Source organism: Antennarius striatus, chromosome 18 (genome assembly GCF_040054535.1).
Source record: "Antennarius striatus isolate MH-2024 chromosome 18, ASM4005453v1, whole genome shotgun sequence".
Lineage (NCBI taxonomy): Eukaryota > Metazoa > Chordata > Actinopteri > Lophiiformes > Antennariidae > Antennarius > Antennarius striatus.
This window is the reverse complement of record NC_090793.1, coordinates 6,076,072-6,095,292: the sequence shown is the minus strand read 5'-3', so window position 1 is coordinate 6,095,292 and position 19,221 is coordinate 6,076,072. Positions and strand designations below refer to the sequence as shown.

Below are 19,221 nucleotides of genomic sequence, written 5' to 3'. Positions count from 1 at the left end.
TCAACATTTCAGTCTGTAGCCTCTTCCTGCAGAACACTGGTGGCAGCATCACACAATTTATCACTTGTTTTTCATCAACCTGAGCTAATGAAAATAAAAGTAGCCCACCATGGACAACCTGTGATGATTGATGTGCACATCTGTCTAGATTTGGATCACAAAACAGATCTGGACTAATACTTTGTAGGTATTAAGGTCAATGCATTGGTCACTGCCATTAGTACATAGCTGAGATCAAGCAGATTAAATATTTTATGACACCCAAATGGAATTTGGGATCTTTTATAGTAATTGAGGGATGGATGAATCAGTAATGCTGTAAACTGTAGTACTGTAGAAGAGGCTGTGTTGCTACCAAATGCTACTCCAGAAATGAAAACATTTCACAAAAACTGAAGCAGCTACAGAAATCTGATGGACTGATATTAATTAAATCAACCCATTGTATCTAAATCATCATTAAAGTTGACCAAAAATAAATAAATCCCAATGCTAATTTTCAGGCTTCTACTCTGTAGAGTACCACTTTTAGACCACCTCACTAGCGCCCCCCCTACATATCCAGAAGTTTTGAAAAGTGGTGTCTCTGCCTAGATGAGAATACCTTTGGCATTGCTTTATTTGGCATGAGACTGATCCAGTAAGGCATCAGGATGACAACATTGGATGTGCTGTCAAACTTTTAGCATGCATTACTCGAAATGATTCCCCTTTGAAAAATTTTGACCGATGAAACATGCTGGGAGAAATATTCCAAGTTTGTAACTGGGCTAGATCTCATCGTCCCTAAATTGGGATTAAGTAGATTAACATTAAGATTGAGCAAATTAATATTTACATTAATATATTTGCTGAATCTGGTGTGTTAGGAAAAAATTCTCATGCACCCACACAGTATAGTCACACACAAAGCTGCCACTAACAGAAAACACCTACTATGAGTACAAAGAGGGCATGTTGTTGTTTGTGACTCTGGTCTGCATGAAAGCAATCACTGGCCATCTGGAGCAGAGCCCCCAGGGAGAGCAGCAGGTGGGACGTTGTGAGTTAAATGTGTCGCTATCTGTAACCAGTTCACCTCCCACATTATCAGCCTCTGTACGTACATTAGTCAGTTAACCTCCCACAGCACAACCCACTACACAGGTTCAACTACTGCCTCCACAGGCTGCTACCGACTGGGACTTCATAGAAAACAATGCCGTGTGGCGATCAGAGCTCCAGTGCAGTGCAAATTGGTCTCACTGGGGAGGATATTGTGCTTAATACAATTGACATGATCTGAAAAGCCTGAAAAATAATTGATCTCACAGCCATCTGATTAATTCAGCTAGACAATCAAAGATGGTCCAGAATCCTGGAGGTACAAAATAAACATTTAAACATAAATCAGAGGAAGCCTGAGTGAAGTTGAGTTTGCAGAGGTAGCAGCTATCGTGACTGTGATACGCAGCCTGCCAATCAATCAAACATGACTCATCATTTCTCTAACAGAATATCTTCATGTTCATGTTTCATGCCTTTATGAAATGGAAGATAGAATCTTAAAAAGTCTGCAGCCTGAGCGTCTTTTCAACTTTCTGAGGAAACAGGACAACAAACCATCTCTACTTAGACAGCATAAAAATATGCAGTGATACTGTAGTGATGTAGGATGTAGGCTACGGTACATGCTACAACCGTTATTTCCCAGAATAGCATTCCTCTATGTACATGTTCACTGGTAATAAAGTAAGAAACCATGATAGCATTACTTTTTCACATTAATATTTTGTTATCACACAGTGCTCCTTTTAAACTTCTATTTGTAACATATCAAAAAATAAGAAACATACAAGGGAAGTTTTATCGTGTGAAAATACTGGCTCAACACCGTTGTTGTCACACTGATAAAATGCTTTCTTTAGCAATAAACTGTAAAATGCACTATCCAAAAACATTCTCTTCCAGCTACCATCCCTGAAGTTATAATTTTCTGGCATTGGTTTGACTGATTGCTTCTTTATTTATTTCTGTTATGCTTTTTTATTTATTTCTCTGTTATTCCTTGAAACATTTGAATGGATTCTGATTTTTTCTTGAGTGATATGACATATTTTAAAGAAAACTTTCCCATAGCAATGTAAGCTTATTTACAAGATGTATACTTCTCTTTGATGCGATGGCGACACCTCCAGGAAGTACCCCACGTCTCACCCGTAGCCAGCTAGGATAGGCTCTAACAGATTGTGACCCGCAAGACAGATAAGCACTTGTAGACAAGATTATTATGGTTGTCTCATCTAAAAGAAAATGGAGGGAGGGATGGATAAATGGATTTATACTTCTTAAGGGTTCAATGCTTGGACTCCCAACATAAAAAATATATCTATTAAATTCTACCACCTTTCAAGTGTAAGACAAGCATAACAGTTGAGATAAAAAGCATTTCATTATTCAGCAATCCCCAAGACATTGTAAAACAATTTAATATTCATTATAAGATAGTAACAAGGGCAAATATTTGACACTTTGATGAAGCCTGCCCATCTAAAACTTTCATCTTTGTTGATTTTTGTCAATAAATATTTATAACATGATTTTAATCTCCTCTTACCCTCACTTGAGAGAGAAAAAGATGTAGGATTTAGACCCTTCAACTACCACATAGTGTGCTGGTGTGGTTACTATAAAATGTGCTGGGTGCGTATTGATGACAGCAGGGAGAAAAGGACTAAGGCTGATATTTGTTCATCAGAGGATTGAACCCTCCAGGGACAAGACTAAACATTCAATTAGAGAAGTAAGTGACAGATGTAACTCAGTTAACCGTCTACAACGTTTACATTAATATAGGTAGCAAGGTTGCAGTTGCCTATGTCTCAGGTCAGACACACACACACACACACACACACACACACACACACACACACACACACACACACACACACACACACACACACACACAATGTTAAATAAATGTGAAATGTCAGAGAGACTTGAGTGCAGAACTTTTTGTTGGAAATCACTTGTCACTTGTTTTGCACATCATGACTCGTCCACAGAGGTTTGCCACAGGTTCAAATTGCATACTGAATATACAGTAAAGCTTCTGCAAAAGAAAAACAATGAAACATTGCTCTGACACAAATATTCACATTTGCGGTCATGTAGTTTAATCTACGTTATGTTGGGTGATGTTCTCTGATCGCTTCCTCAATGCTCCATTCATTCATTCATTTTCAATACCCGCTTTTTCTGCTGTCGCTGGTCGTGGCTAATTCTTAATTACTGTACACTGAATAAATGAACATTGTTCTCTGTATCATTTTTTAAAAATGCACAAGAAAATTGAATTTCAACAACAAAAAATGTGTAGTATATGGAGAATAAGATTGGAAATCAAAGACATTATTTATTTGACCTGATCAAACTCCTGAGCCACAGCAACTATTATTCAAGAGTTGAACTTCATCACTCAATTATTATTATAAATTTGACAAATGAGCAGGGACAATTAGATGATGGTTGATCAACAAGAAATTAATTTGTTGATTAATCATTTAATCATGTTTTGGTTCAAACTTCCAGCTATTTTCTTCTTTTGTTTTTGTTTTTTTATTTTTATTTATTCAGTTCATTTTTCTTCTTTCCAGACATGTCATTACAACATATTTCACTTTCATCAGTGTTGAAACATCATCAACAACATCCGAAAAGGAAAAACAAAGGGTTAACGGATAGAAGCCATTGGCTTGTAAGATTCCCGTCCCCGAAATTATCAACAAAACATCTCTCTCATTAGAATATGTAATCAATAAACTCAGACATTAGAAGTTTTCAGCCAGCTCATACATTGAATTCTGACAGACATTCATACCCTTATCCACTTCCAGATATTAGCCTTTTACCCTAGAGTATAACCATGTTTACATTCTTCCTAGGAACACAAGGTTTGTTAACATCATGGATAGTCAAAACAAGAAGTTGGCCTTGCCAGTGTTCTCCACAAGAATATAACGATCATATTAGTATGTATGTAAATAATGTAATTTATACAATGTCTTTTGGCTGTGCCATTTTTCTCTGTCACTGTTATGTGTATTTATTGTATCTCATGTGAGCAGATGTCACCTGAATTTCCCTTGGGATCATTAAAGTATCTCTCTATCTATCTATCTATCTATCTATCTATCTATCTATCTATCTATCTATCTATCTATCTATCTATCTGTCTATCTGTCTATCTGTCTATCTGTCTATCTATCTATCTATCTATCTATCTATCTATCTATCTATCTATCTATCTATCTATCTATTAACCTCTTTCAGCAGACAGTGTTTATACAAGAATTAACCACTTTGTTACAGACACTTTAACAGTTTCACATGTTAATTATATTGTCAAAAGATATCAACATGCTCTTTAAAGTCTCAAAGTTAATGTTATCCCATGTTATCACAAATACATGTTGTTGTTGTTTTTTTTGTTCATTAGTCCATGTTTCTGACATCAGTGATGTTGATTTTTTCGACTGTTCCATGAAAAACTTGACGTGTCCAAAATTGTAGAGCTCCCAAGATTGAAGTGACTCTGTTGTACTGATCTTTGGTGTAGTAACAATTCTTGTCCGTCTTTATTGCTCATATTTCACCAACTCCTCTGCACTCCTAATGACCAATGTTTTCATCTGGTCTGGAGAAAGCCCCTTTGTTTTGATGAAGATCCTGCAGTTGTTGGTCCAGGTGTTTTCGATCACTCCATTCTTCTTCAGTTGTCGAGCTTTTTTAGCGATATCAGCATTCTTTTTAGTAAGATTCTCATGAATGTAGACATTTTTTGCTTTCAGTTTGAAGCCTTGTTCCAGAAGAACTATCTTGTGTTTAGGATTGTTAAATTTTATCAGCACTGCAGGTGGTCTCCTACCTCCAGATGGTAATGGGTAACATGTCTCAATCTGGTCTGGGTCTATAATTATTTCCAGGTCCCTCAGTTGAGAACTCACTTGTTGCTCCAGAGATTTGATGTCAGCGCTGTCCACATCATTTCTGTAATTCCTCGGCTTGATTTTGATTCCAGTGATAATCACATCATTTATACGAATGCTTTGTTCCAAATCATCCATTCTTTGTTGTCCCTGTTCCAAGAAAACAATTCTTCGGTCTTTTTCCTCCATGTCTTTCTGCATTTTCTTCATTTTGTCCTTCGTTTCTTCCAGGGCGTCTAGCACCGGTTTTAGCTTTTCTTCCAACTTTTTATCAAAGTCACTCCCTAACTTATCAAAGTTGCTCTTTAACTCACTCTTTAATTCTTTCATAGAGACCATCTGGTCTTTAGTATCCTCCGATTTTCCTTTTGGTTTCGTCATTTTGCAGAGAATAAGTTTTAATAGGATAGACGGAATAGATGGTTTCTGACTAGTGATTGTATTTTTAAAGTCGTGAAGAGCATTTTCTGTCATTTTGATGACTATTTAAATTTGTATTTTTAAATTACATTTTGGAAAGCACGAATAACACACAAATTAGAAAGGGACTTGATAGAGCACAAGGTTAAGATTAAACCTACAATAGTCGCTCTTAGGGTTCTATTAAAGAAACAAAAAATAAGATATAAAAAAATCATGGATTCTCCTTTTTATCCAGATCTACCTCAAAGTTCAGTTCAGTCAATTGGTGGCGCATGCCCTCTTCTTTAGTTTCCTGAAAATCCAACAATAAAAATGCTGTAAGAAAGGTCATATTAAAAGAGGTAATTCATGTTCTGTCCAGGTCTGCTCTGAAATTTCTCATCCATCCATCCACCCTCCCTCCTTCCCTAACTACTCTCCCTCAAAGTTTATTGAAAATTCATCAAGCAGATTTTGTAGACAGACAAACAAGGAAAACAAATACAGTATGCCCTTACTGTAAGTCATAAACACTGTTAATAATACTGTTGTATACGGTTATCTTATTAAATCTGATGCCATGTTGGAGAAAACAGAGATCCACTTGTATTTTGTGATTTCCTCGACTCTTTTGTATTTTCCAATCTGTAACAATAGCACTTCAAAAACATGGAATTGGTGTACAGACAGGATAGCAAGTATAAAGTCTTTGAACATTCAAGTGAATTAAGACTGATTCTTCTCCGTCTCCAGCCTCTGTAGCGTTTGGCTCAGGTGCTGCTTGGATGTGACAAAACCTGAAATGGACCCATGCCAGCTTCTGTGTGGAAAAATGAGCAGAATGCTGACTATGACGGGCTATACCGCTGAACAGACAGTTTTGTGTGTGTGTGTGTGTGTGTGTGTGTGTGTGTGTGTGTGTGTGTGTGTGTGTGTGTGTGTGTGTGTGTGTGTGTGTGTGTGTGTGTGTGTGTGTGTGTTAGAGAAAAAGATGCTGAGATAAACAGATACTTGAATAATCAAATTCTTTCGAAATGTGTGACTCTTTTTCATGATGCACAGACAGTAGCTGCATCAGAAGCTAGTGGGATGTGTATTGACACTGTGTAATCTAAATCCTTCAAAGTGATGGAAGAAAACTGTAAACAGAATGTCAATAATAACAAACCCATCTGTGACACGTGACCAAACAACACTAAACAGATGAGAGGTTTGGATCCCACCGTTTGTCTGAACAGTTCCTCGCTGAGACAGTCTGAGTACAGCTGCTTCACGGGGAAACCAACAGTACGCAACTGTATAATATCAATATTGCATTTGTACTTGTACTTACTTTTATTTCACTAAGAACTAATGTGTTAGTGTAACTGTGATAACTGTATTCTTTCCTGTGTAACACATGTTGTTCTTGTGTAACGTATGTTGTATGACTGTATAATAACCACAAAAGGGAAATTATTCAAAGTATTCTTCATCATTAATTCATTCAAATGCTACAGAATTTAAAATAAAAATAAAAACGGTGCTTCCTATTTTCCTTTGATATCATATCAGCAAAAACAAATAAGACAACTAAAAGAATAACTAAATAAAAATGCTACCAACACATTTTGAAGGATGCAAAATATTTTTTAAAATGATGGTAAAAATGTCCTGTCTTCACACTACTGGAGGTGTGTGGACAGGTGATGGGGGTGACTTTTCACCTTCAGGTGGATGAGGACTTTGATCCTTGAGGCAGACAAATGTTCAAACCTCCTGCTGCTGGAAGGACATGAACACACCATGTTCGACATCTGCTCTGTGACGGTTACCACATGCTCATTTAAACACAGACGTGTGGGCATATAGATGTATCTCAGTGCAGGACAAGCTAAAGGACGGGACATCCTTTAGTTTGGCGGTGTTGATGTGTCGCAGCTGACACATCAACACCGAGTCACTGCAACTTTGTTTGCCTCCAGTTGTTTTCAGTCCCTTACATGCATTCAGTCCCTGCTATAGAGGCAGACAGCCACTGACAAACATCCCATGGTGCACTTCACCTGACAGACAACGACCCATGAACCCAGACGATGGGTGCTTGCCATAGTTTAGATCTATCCTACAACCCAGTAGAGAACACAGGGAATAACAAATGCTGCCCGTCACAGAGTTCATTCACTAGGCTTTATTGACCTATAGCTTGATGGCTATGATTATATACAGATATAATTCTTTGTTTTACAATTGTTTTTGGTTAATGATAATAAATCATCATATAAGTACAGATGACATGTCAAATGACTGTTTTCTTAATGGTGCATGACAGAAAATTTTCTGAAGCTAGCTGATGCAAACGATGTAAGAGATTCCTTTTGTCAACATTACAAATTAATCTTAGACTTTGACTACAGTGGTGGAAAGTCTCTGAGCTTTCAATTATCAGATCTAAATGTGAGGTTAAAGTCTGCATCTGGTTATCATTCAGTTTGTGAAGGTTTCCAGTGAACAGTTCTGCCACTTTGCACTTAGAGAGTATCTGGATGTAGGCTGTCCTGCACACGCAGAGCAGAGACACAGGCACAGACACACACATGATCTATTTATGGATAATGGACTGGTTCGCAGGGAGTAAATGATAAAGCCACCGATCTGAGTGCTGTGGTCCAAGCAGAACGTCACGTTCTATTCCTCGCTGACTTGTGTCAATTTACATTACAATTGATCTTTACACCAAGATATGCAGCATGGCATTGATCTTCACACCGGCAACGGCAGAAAAACACCTCTGTGCCCCTTGGGCCCAACACAGCTGCAGGAAAACAGACCAACAGTCAGACTGGTGAATACATGAACATCCACAGACACAAAGAGAAGAAAGCGAAGCAGGGAAGTCACAAGAATACAAATCAGGGTGGTTTGCTTGACTGACTGCCTATCTGTGTTTACTCCCTTTATCTGTGTATAGATACCACTGTGAGAAGTACTCCTGGGTATCAGTGTCAGTCCTGCAATGACACCAGTAGAGAAAACTGGTGCATGAAGCAATTAATATTCAGAAGTACTCCACTTTTGATTCATATGTGAAAGGGAAGCTTTAGCAAACAGCTGAGTGGAGGATGCTGCAGAGGAACAGATGTGGGGTAAGAGGGGAGACAAGATCTGCAGGAGAATAACGATAAGATAAGAAAGATACAGAACATGAGAAAAATACTCATAGGGCTCAGTTGCCAGGGACAGTTCTAATCTAAACTTCAAGGGCATTAACGTCTTAATAAGGACTTATTAAGACACACATAAAGTGATAAGACAGCCACACGTGCATTTCTTCAAGCAAAACCAATTAATCTGACACGGTTTGCTGAGAGCTAAATTGATAGGAATTAATTATGGCGATGGGCTAGGCAAGAGGTGGAGATGATGCAACACCTGTGGATCAAGGTGAATGATTGGAGAGCAGGGAGGAATACAAAACAGCAGCTGATGAGAAGGAAGTCAAGAAGAGCTAAAATTAGCCTTCAAAGACTTTTTTCTTAGATTTATATCCTTAAATACATCGCCACCCACGGTCTCGTCCCGCTCTCACACGGGGCTTAGTGGAGCGACTCCGCAGCCTCATCCCCGTCCTCCAGCCATCCATAAAACCCTAATGTGCGCCGACGCATGACGGAAAAGAGCATCTATGACCTCATCTGAAACTCACCAAAGTTTGCTGATACTGAAGCGTTCGGTTCTCGGCCTTGTCCTTCACCATTGCCGCTATATCCTCATCAAAAATATCCAATCGGATACTCGAGAGTGCGAGTCACCCGCTGATTGATCGGCAGAGGAGGAGGCTGCCTGCCATCATACGTGAGCTAGTGTAACAGGTCTCCTGTTGTAAGCCCTCCCGCATGATGCAGAGCGGCGCCGTCTCCTTGGGTATGCGTCCCAAACCGTGCGTGTGCGCGCCGGATCACGGTGCAGCGGGAGCCTCGAACAAGCAGCTCTGGAGCTGTTTGACTGTGAAACACCGCCTCCCTTCTCCACACTCACTGCGGTGAAACTGTAATGTGCAGTATGATGTGCAGGTGAATGAATAATAAGCAGGTGTTTGGACCAATTATAATTCGTACTGGGTTAATTTAATTCTTGTTTCTGGAAGACGCTCACAGCTGTTACTAAAATGATCATTACTAACGGTCTGATGAGGAACAAAACTAAATTTTAACAAAAATTCGGTTGTACTAGAAAAAGATAATGCAAGAAAAAAAAATTACATTGCACATAAAGCATCAGCGCAGAAGAACCAGATGTGACTGACTGACACACAATGATCGGGATGGGAGCCATATAGGAGAAGAGGAGTGAAACCTGCAATGACACATACATATAAATTCTGACTGAGGGTGACAAATATAGATGACAGTTGCTCTCAAGAGTTCACTATTCACTGTGACTGTAACTCGGGGAAAAATTTGTAATTAAGTGTGTTATACTGTTACAATTCCCATATATATATATATATATATATATATATATATATAGTATGTATATATACATACACACACACACACACACACACACACACACACACACACACATATATATATTAGTGCTGTCAGGCGATTAAGAAAGTTAATCTAATTAATTATAGGATTTGTAATTAATCTAATTAATCACATTTTAATCTCATACCTGCTAAAGGCCCCCAAATAAAGAATTCGAATTCTAGGACATTACAAAATTGTAGTGCATGATTAATCAATAGAATACACCAGGAAGAGAAGATTTGAAATCCACATTTTTATTGGTTAAGTGTGCTTTATAAATGAAATTCAAAAGAAAAAAGGCCAAGCACATCAGCAAACCATTTAGGCCAGGTGCATTTCTCAAAACTGCAATACAAATATCGTTAAATAAAATAAATAAAATTCAGAAATAAAATAAGGCTGAGTCTCAAATAGGCACATCAGCAGACTCTCAATCAAAATGAATACTAAAGCTGACTCAATACAGCAATTCAAAATGAATAGTATAACATGCCTCTAAATAAGGCAACATCAATGTCAAGATGCCAACAGGCTTTTCTTTTAAAAGGGTAAGCTAACGCTCAACTTTGTGTCCTTGACATGTTTTGCATTTAAATAATACATTAGGCTGGAGCTGCTTCGGTGATATGAAAATTCTCTTTTACAAAAGGTACAAATAATACTAATACTATAATAATAATGATAATAATAATGATAATGATAATAATAATAATAATAATAATAATAACAGATTAGATTTATATATCTGGACACTCAAAGACGCTTTACATTGGATCCATTATTCATCCACTCCTCATTCATACTTGGTGTAGAGCTACGTGTGTAGCCACTGCTGTCCTGGGGCAGACTGACGGAGGCGTCTACAGCGCAGATTGGCAGCACAGAATCACTGTGTTTTTGTTGACAGTCCCGTCTTTGTTCTTTTAATAAATAAACTGTCCGGCCAAAGGTCCGAGTGGGCTTGCCTCGCTCTCCTGTGTCGCGTCCATCTCTGTTGTCAATAGCCCTGCTTTTAACTAGTGGCGCAGAAAGTGACGTCACTGCAGCCTACAGGTCACTCAGTGGGCCAAATTTAAAAATGCTTGCGCATTGACTTACCACTCGTGATTAATTTGGTTAATTTTTATAACGCTTTAAGTCGCAGCGTAATTAATTAATCTAATGAATGCGTTAAAGTGACAGCCCTCATGTATATATATATATATATATATATATATATATATATATATATATATATATATATATATATATATATATACACACACACACACATACATATATATATATATACACACACACACAGTATATGTCCCTCTCACCCTTGGTGGCATCTGTGTGTCATACTCAAGCTCGGGTCCTCTACCAGAGGCCTGGGAGTCTGAGGGTTCTGCGCAGTATCTTAGCTGTTCCTAGGACTGCGCTCTTCTGGACTGAGGCTTTGGATGTTGTTCCAGGACAACTAAAAGAATAACTAAATAAAAATGCTGGAGCCACTCTTCCAGTTTGGGGGTTACTGCCCCAAGTAATCCTACTACCACGGGGACCACATTAACCTTGATCTTCCACATATGTTCCAGCTGTTCTTTCAACCCTTGATACTTCTCAATCTTTTTGTGTTCCTTCTTCCTGATATTAGCGTCAGCTGGAATCGTCACATCTCTCACCACTGCTCTCTTCTGCTGTTTGTCCACCACCCAGCAGCCGTTTGTCAGTCTGGAAGCTGAAGTCCCACAGGATCTTAGCCCTGTCGTTCTCAACCACCTTTGGTGGTATGTCCCATTTGGATTTGGGTACTTCTAGTCAACACTGGGTACAGATGTTCCTGTACACTATCACAGCTACTTGGTTGTGCCTCTCCATGTATGCTGAGCTTACACCCTGCTACCACATGCTGGACTGACTCTGGGGCTTCTTTACATAGCCAGCACCTTGGATCAGATCTACTGTGGTAGATATGGGTCTCTATTGCTCTTGTACTTAGGGCCTGTTCTTGTGCTGCCATGATCAGTGCCTCTGTGCTGTCTGTCAGTCCAGCTTTGTCCAGTCATAGGTAGGTTTTCTTGATATCAGCCACTTCCTCTATCTGACGGTGGTACATGCCATGTAGGGGCCTTCATTTTCTCTCCTCCTCCTCTCTCTCATCAGGTTTCTGCTGTCCAAGGCATTGACTGAGCAGTTCATGTTTTGGGGCCATCTTCCTGATTTACTCTTGGATTTTCGATGTGTCATCCTGGACAGTGGCCCTGATGCTCTCTAGTCTTCGGCCTCCCTCTTTCTACTTAGTGTACAGCCTCATGGTGCTGGACTTGGGTGCATGGTGAGGAGCTTACTTGTCTTGATATCTGTGGCTTCTATCTCCTCCTTTGGCCAGCTTATGATCCCAGCGGGGTATCTGATGACTGGCAGAGCATGCATGTTGATGGCACGGACCTTGTTACCATTCAGCTGACTTCTCAGGACTTGCCTTACTCTCTGGAGGTATTTGGCTGTCGTTGACTTCCTTGCGGCCTCCTCATGATTGCCATTAGCCTGTGGGATTCCAAGGTATTTGTAGCTGTCCTGGATGTCTCCTATCCTGCCCCAGGTAGGTCAACCCCTTCAGTTCTGATCATCTTGCCTCTTCTTGTTACCATCCGGCCACATTTTTCTAATCCGAATGACATCCCTATGTCATCGCTGTAGATCCTGGTGGTGTGGATCAGTGAGTTGATTTCTTGCTCATTCCTGGCATACAGCTTAATGTCATCCATGTTGAGGAAATGGCTGATTTTTGTCCCGCTTCGGAATCGGTATCCGTAACCACTCTTTGTGATGATGTGACTGAGGGGGTTCAGGCCAATTCAGAACATCAGTGGTGATAGTGCATCACCTTGGTATATGCCACACTTGATGTTAATTTGGGCAATTGTGTAGCATTGTGTGGTAATTACATGGATCAGAGCTACACAGTGACAGTTCCTCACAAGCTGTTGAATTCAGCTAGCAATTGGCTGACTAGTTAGCAGTCAGTTGTGTATGTGTGTGTGTGTGTGTGTGTGTGTATGTCTGTATATGTGTGTCCGCCCAGGCTATCCCCAGCATCACAGCGAACACATCACCAGTTGCACGTTAATTACTAATTCAAAACAATTGTCTGTTTTTTGGTGAATGAAAGCAGCTATAATATATATATATATATATATATATATATATATATATATATATATATATATATATATAAATGTCCCTCTTACCCTTGAGGGGTGGTATCTGTGTGTCATCCTCAAGTTTGAGTCCTCTACCAGAGGCCTGGGAGTCTGAGGGTTCTGCGCAGTATCTTAGCTGTTCCTAGGACTGCACTCTTCTGGACTGAGCCCCCAGTTTGGGGGTCAGTGCCCCAAGTGCTCCTACTACCACGGGGAGCACATTAACCTTGATATATGTGTGTGTGTGTGTGTGTGTGTGTGTGTGTGTGTCTGTGTGTGTGTGTGTGTGTGTGTGTGTGTGTGTGTGTGTGTGTGTGTGTGTGTGTGTGTGTGTGTGTGTGGTGATAGATGTGGGGATTCCAGCTGATGCCAACATCAGGAAGAAGGAACACAAAAAGATTGAGAAATATCAAGGGTTGAAAGAACAGCAGGAACATACAGTAAGTGGAAGATCAAGGTTAATGTGGTCTCCGTGGTAGTAGGAGCACTTGGGGCAGTGATGCCTAAACTGGAAGAGTGGCTCCAGCAGATTCCTGGAACAACATCTGAAGCCTCAGTCCAGAAGAGTGCAGTCCTAGTAAGTCCTAGTAGCTAAAATACTGCACAGAACCCTCAGACTCCCAGGCCTCTGGTAGAGGACCCGAACTTGAGGATGACACACAGATGCCACCAAGGGTGAGAGGGACATATACTGTGTGTGTGTATATATATATATATATATATATATATATATATATACACACACATATACATACATACACACACACACACACACATACATACACACACTCAACAAAAATATAAATTCAACACTTGTTTTGGCTCCCATTTTTCATGACATGGACTTAAACATCTATAATTTATTCCAGATACATAATATTACCATTTCTCTCAAACATTGTTCACAAATCTGTCTAAATGTGTGACAGTGAGCTAATCCATCCCACCTCACAGGTGTGCCACATCAAGATGCTGATCTGACATCATGATTAATGTACAGGTGTACCTTATACTGCCCACAATAAAAGGCCACTCTGAAATGTGCAGTTTTGTCTCACAGCAAAATGCCACAGATGCCACAAGCATTGAGGGAGCCTGGCATGCTGACAGCAGGAACGTCAACCAGATCTGTTGCTCGTGCACTGAATGTCCATTTCTCCACCATAAGCCGTCTCCAAAGGCATTTCAGAAAATATGGCAGTACATCCTACCAGCCTCACAACCACAGACCCCGTGTAACCACACCAGTCCAGGACCTCCACATCCAGCAGATTCAATTGGTTGAAACAAGCTGAAACAATTGGTTTGCATAACCAAACAATTTCTGCACAAACTGTCAGAAACAGTCTCAGGGAAGCTCAACTGCATACTTGTCGTCCTCATCGGGGTCTTAACCTGACTCCAGATCGTCGCCGCAACAGACTTGAGTGGGAAAATGCTCACATTCGATGGCGTCTGCCACGTTGGAGAGGTGTTCTCTTCACGGATGAATCTCGGTTTACATTGTTCAGGGCAGATGGCACAGTGTTGTGTGGTGTTGTGTGGGTGAGCACCTTGCTGATGTCAATGTTGTGGATCGAGTGGCCCATGGTGGTGGTGGGGTTATGGTATGGGCAGGCATCTGTTATGGATGAAGAACACAGGTGCATTTTATTGATGGAATTTTGAATGCACAGAGATACCGTGATGAGATCCTGAGGCCCATTGTTGTGCCATAATCCATGAACATCACCTCATGTTTCAGCAAGATAATGCACGGCCCCATGTTGCAAGGATCTGTACACAATTTTTGGAAGCTGAAAATGTCCCAGTTCTTGCATGGCCAGCATACTCACCGGACATGTCACAGCGTGACATGACAGCGTGTACCAGTTCCCACAAATATCCAGCAACTTCGCACAGCCATTGAAGAGGACTGGACCAACATTCCACACACCACAATTGACAATCTGATAAACTCTATGCGAAGAACATGTGTTGCACTGCATGAGGCAAATTGTTGTCACACCAGATACTGACTGGTTCTGAGTCCCCAGACACCAATAAAGCAAAAAAAACCCAAAAACTGCACATTTCAGAGAGGCCTTTTATTGTGGGCAGTATAAGGTACACCTGTGCACTAATCATGATGTCAGTTCAGCATCTTGATGTGGCACACCTGTGAGGTGGGATTGATTATCTCAGCAAAGCAGAAGTGCTCACTATCACACATTGAGACAGATTTGTGAACATTGTTTGAGAGAAATGGTAATATTGTGTATCTGGAATGAATTATAGATCTTTAAGTCCATCTCATGAAAAATGGGAGCAAAAACAAAAGTGTTGCATTTATACTTTTGTTGAGTATATATATATATATATATATATATATATATATATATATATATATATATATATATATATAAATGTCCCTCTCACCCTTTCAGGGTGGTATCTGTGTGTCATCCTCAAGCTCGGGTCCTCTACCAGAGGCCTGGGAGTCTGAGGGTTCTGCGCAGTATCTTAGCTGTTCCTAGGATTGCGCTCTTCTGGACTGAGGCTTCAGATGTTGTTCCAGGAATCTGCTGGAGCCACTCTTCCAGTTTGGGGGTCACTGCCCCAAGTGCTCCTACTACCACGGGGACCACATTAACCTTAACCTTCCACATCTGTTCCAGCTGTTCTTTCAACCCTTGATATTTCTCAATCTTTTCGTGTTCCTTCTTCCTGATGTTGGCATCAGCTGGAATCGCCACATCTATCACCACTGCTCTCTTCTGCTCTTTGTCCATCACCACTATGTCCGGTTTGTTAGCCAGTAGCTGTTTGTCGGTCTGGAAGCTGAAGTCCCACAGGATCTTAGCCTTGCCGTTCTCAACCACCTTCGGTGGTATGTCCCATTGGGATTTGGGTACTTCTAGTCCATACCGGGTACAGATGTTCCTGTACACTATCACAGCTACTTGGTTGTGCCTTTCCATGTATGCTGAGCTGGCGAGCATCTTACATGCAATGGTAGCAGGGTGTGTATATATATATATATATATATATATATATATATATATATATATATATATATATATATATATGTGTGTGCGTGTGTGTGTCTTTGTGTGTACTATCCAGCTGCTATATAAATATATATATATATATAAATATATATATATATATATATATACATATATATATTTATATATATATATTTATATAGCAGCTGGATAGTACACACAAAGACACACACACGCACACACATATACAGTATATATTACTGTATCACATTTATTCTGCAGCAGGCAAGTATAAAAATAGTAAAGTATGTTTGAGGTAAATGTACAGAATAGGTCTGACATTGTATTGATTTAAAAAAAAGTGAAATAATGATTACTTTGAGGTGTGGTTTTATTTGAGCGTTTGTCAATATTTATTCAAAATTTTAAAAACAGATTCTCTTTCCAATCTGTAACGGGGAATGGTCTGTCCTCATCTCCTCAAAAGCGGATTCTTACATGCTTTTTGTAGGACCTAAAGAGATGCATCTCATAATTGGTTTCTTGCTTTATCATATTTTTACATTTTTGATGCAAATTTGAACATATTCACATTCGCCTACAATAGAAGTTTTCTATCTGCATTGGCAAAAATTAATTTTTTGCGGTCATAGTGGCAAATTGTGTTCTTTGGGAGTACGAACAATGAAGGTCCAGCAAAAAAGCAACTTTGAGCGTCATATAATCTGATGACATCATCATAGTTAATATGTCAAACATATTTTCGAAGAGTAGTCTCTAATATATCCCATCACAGGGGTTCCAATATATGGTTGTTTTTTGTCTGACTGACCATCACCATCAGTTTCTCAACCAAAGACTCTTTGATATGTAGTCTACGGGGCTGGGAATCAAACTGGTTTTCATTACCTAATTTTTAAGCAAATTTCATGCCACAAAGAAAGTATTTTGCGGTGAAGTACCAGGTTATTGGCACCATATCCCTGATTAGGCTCATAAAACCTGCCTTGTGTGTTTATTAGTGTGATTGCAGAGGCAATACAATCTAAGACTAAATTCACACATGATGGCACAAAGGTTTTCTCAGATTGTTTTCCGTTTGTCTCATTGGGGTTCCACCAAAAGATTTTTGGGGGTGGTACTCACTGGTGGTGAAATCTTTTACACTGAGGGATGTGGTGCCAAGACAAACTGTTCCCATGACTCACGGCTGTTTCTTCCATTGAAAAACACCCTTTTCACCCTTTTCAATGTGCATCCAGTTGGAAATTCGGGAAGTACAGTACAGGACTTCTTATACATTCAAAGTATTGCTTTAAAATAGTGCCCATGGAACAACAGGTGTCTGGCAAATTCAGGATTTAAATCAATGGCATTACATTAAACACCAGTTGTAGGCCAGAGTGCATTTACAGTTAAAGCCTCTGATTGACTTTCAGGTAAAACTGTTGGGCAAGGAAAACAATTCAAAGTGCTGGAACACAGGTACCTGAATGAGCAAGGTCATCTGAGAACCTCTAAGTATTTCACGCACACTATTTATTCTATTCACAACCTCATTAATTCATGCACCCCAGCTTTATATGTACCTTGCACTTTTACAACCTGGACTTAGATCAGCTCCCTCTTTCCAGCCTAAAGAGCTTTGGCAACTACATTTTACCAGTAATCCTGAAGCCACAGACAGAGAGGACAGGGGTGCTGTGGCTATGGCAGCAGAGAAACTGGGCACCTTGCTGCCTGTGGAGCAACACACTGACCCACATCTCTCCATCTCCATAGAATTCTTCAGAAAAATACCACATCTATGGAAGCCATTTTAAAGCCAAAACGCATGAGGGAAAAAGTCATGTGCCCATTAAAAAGCAAAGAGATATGTGTGTATTTTCTGTATGTATTTGTATGACGTATGGGTAGTTTAGTAAATGTTGGGCATTAGTCACATTGTAATTACTGAACCTACAATGACAAAAGTAAGTCCTTTAATCAGAATAGAATGAATTTCCTCAGACATCTATTTTACTTCTTTCATGCCCAATATTTCAAGGTCGTTGAAACGTTAGTAGACAACATTAGAATGTACAATTAAATGTTCTACCTTTAATCTGTTTGGTATGTTTTTAAAAAAATAGTAATTCGTTTATGTTGGCCGCAGCTGTCAGAGGATGCTCGCAAATAACCATAAAATGACACCAGAATACCATTACCATGCACCATAACCCAACAACACCCACATTTACAATTCTCCTTAAACCAGAAAAAAAGTTTACGAATCAAACACACTTTGGAGGGGACGACAGGCTACTTACGGTCTCCCCAGAGTCTGCTCGCTCCTCTTATATCTTCACTTCTCCGGCTATACAGACTCTGAACCGTCAGCTGTGTCCCTTCATGGCACCTCCTGGAGCGATGACTGAAATAGAGGCAAACAGCCACAGGTTGAAGCGCACGTTTAACCAGTACTGAGAACGGACCGCGGATACCGCCCCGGGATACGCTCTTCACCACGGGAGGGTCTCAGGAGAGCCAGTGACCGGCATGTCACTGATGCGCAATTCATAGAGCACCGCACCAAAGTTGTGATCACGACGCGCACCGGCTTTGAAGCCCGATTTCAGCACACGGCGGAGCAGGCAGCTGTCCGGTTTTGGAGACCAGAAGCGATAACAGCCAGTTGTCCGAAAGTGTGGCTTCATGAGACTGTGAGGCATGACATGTTACAGTCTCATCTAGGATGACATGTTACAGTCTCATCGGCTCCAGTTCAAGTGGGAGGGAGACAGCGGGATACCGGGTGTCGTGTCCATGATGCAATGCGGGTAATGCAAGACCCATTGCCCGCAGTTTTCTCCTTGTTTGTATAAATCCAGGTGCTCCGATCATTATCTGGAGCCGCGGCGCACATTCGTCTAAATTACCGGCGGACGGGTTTATCTACAAGGAAGGAGGCTGCAATGAAAACATGTGTTAAGTGTTCATGTTCTCCCTGTCTGCCTCTCCCTCTGCGTCTTCCTGGTTCTACTTGTATAACCCCACGGTTGTTCATACGCGCGCAAGCAAACACTTTGGGGTCTAATATTAGACGTAACGAGCCTTGATCATGGCATTCACAAACATTCTGGACGCAAATAGAAGGGAGCAGGGCTCGGTCATTGTCCATTGTGAT

General features: G+C 40.3%; 1 protein-coding gene across 1 annotated transcript in view; it reads right to left on the bottom strand.

The window, feature by feature from the left end:
- LOC137612431 (chloride channel protein 2-like) overlaps window positions 1–18,469 on the bottom strand; it is a 52,378-nt gene extending 33,909 nt beyond the window's left edge. Inside the window, exon 1 of the mRNA XM_068340957.1 lies at window positions 18,365–18,469. The gene's annotated coding sequence lies outside the window, so the exon portion shown is untranslated. The remainder of the gene's footprint in view (window positions 1–18,364) is intronic.
- Between the last annotated feature and the right edge of the window lie 752 nt (window positions 18,470–19,221).